The sequence below is a fragment of the Anser cygnoides genome, chromosome 18, assembly GCF_040182565.1.
Source record: "Anser cygnoides isolate HZ-2024a breed goose chromosome 18, Taihu_goose_T2T_genome, whole genome shotgun sequence".
NCBI lineage: Eukaryota > Metazoa > Chordata > Aves > Anseriformes > Anatidae > Anser > Anser cygnoides.
The window spans coordinates 12,886,653-12,888,355 of record NC_089890.1 but is presented as its reverse complement, the minus strand read 5'-3'; positions in this window follow the sequence as shown (position 1 = coordinate 12,888,355).

The following is a 1,703-nucleotide window of genomic DNA, read 5'->3' as shown; positions in this document are numbered from 1 at the left end:
ATGTCATTTTAAAAAAGGTAATTTCAGTGTAACGTACTTTTTTACCATTCTGATTTTGAATTAACTATCATTTGAAAATGCACAACATTCATAGAAATGGTAATTCTGATCTCTGTGCAGCTTTATTTTTACAGCTTAGATTCTATTTCCAGTTTTTTTGTTTTACTTACTGAATCTTGCTGTACCATTCTGTGGACTATTCAGATATTCTTTTGTCAGATGTAATTCCTCTTATGTAGGTAGGGTTTGTGAATTAAATCTTTTTCTTCATTTTCCTTAACTGTAAGGGCAGCCTCTACATAATGGTGCTCATTTGGGCATTCTCAGCACAGAATAAATGCATGTTGTGAGTATGCTTAAACATCAGGCTCAGCTAGAGATAAAGGAAAGTGGGAATGACGACAAATGTTCTGTGAGAAGTTACTTAGTTATCATACAGAGCAGATTGTCAAATGTGATTTGTGTTGGACTGAAAGTTTTTTCAAAGCTTTTCAAATGTTTAGGTTTAGGTAGAAGGTATTTTTAATCAAACCAAAGGTAAGATAAATAGTAGGAATGGTACTTGGGAAATGGCAAAGTGAAAGATACCAACCAGGTAATTTCAATTCAGAGCAATGTGCCAGTGAGTTCATGTGATCCCTGTAATTAGCCCTTTGTCTCTTGCATGCTGAACATTTCTACCCTCTCTCTCAGCTTGTCTGAGTGATGGATTCTGCATCCCAAATTCATGCCCATGGCGCAAGACATAAAAATGACTCCATTTGTAATTCCATCTGCAGTTTGTAGATGATGAATGTACAAAGATCTTATTTAAACACAGCTGAGATAATTTGTGTAGTGCTTGTGTCAAAGGGATCATTTTCCAAGGCATCAAACTAATTTAACCTGCTAAAAGTCCTCTCTCCTTCCCCTTTATTTACAAAGGGGGGAAAAAAGTACAAACCTTAAAGTAGTGTGGAGCTGAATGAGAATTGAGAAAATTGAGAGATGTATTTCTTTGAAAAGGCAAGGTGGCACATATATGAAGGACATGCACCGTAGACTCCATATGCTCATAAACTCCCATGGATGGGTTCAATACAGAATTATAAAAACAAGCATGATTTCTGTTAATTTTGTTTGTAAAACATTACAATGAATGAAGCATGTGTAAATGTCTTGAAAGGATAAGAAATCTCACCTGCACAGGTAGGGTGAGAGAAGCTGGTGAGTTGGGTTTGCCAGGGAAACAGTGGCCCACAGACTGCCAAGCACAGTGTTTTCCTGGGTTGGAAAAAATGAAGTGTTTGAACAGAAATTGTGTGTGCATATAAAAATAAATAAAAATAGAACAAATAAGAAGAACCAAGGTAAGCTGGGATCAGTCTGCCAGGGAGGATAGATGCTTTTCCAAGTTATGGTCACTGTCTTCTGCTATTATCAGTCTTTCCAGGGACAGCAGTTTGTTCTCAGCCCAACAAGCAGATGTGCCAGGTTCCATGTCCAAAGTTTTGGCCAAACCTAGCAAATCTTCCCTGGGGAGGAGCTGTGGGAGGATTTGGTTATGTTAGTGACATGATGGACTGGAAAATAAACTACTGCTACTGTAAAACAACTATTGTTAGATTGCAGGCCATATTTTTTTCTCACAAGAATAGCTATCCAGAAAAACATGTGATTTAAGGCTCCTATCCTTCCGCTGGACAAGAACCAAAAATTCTCAT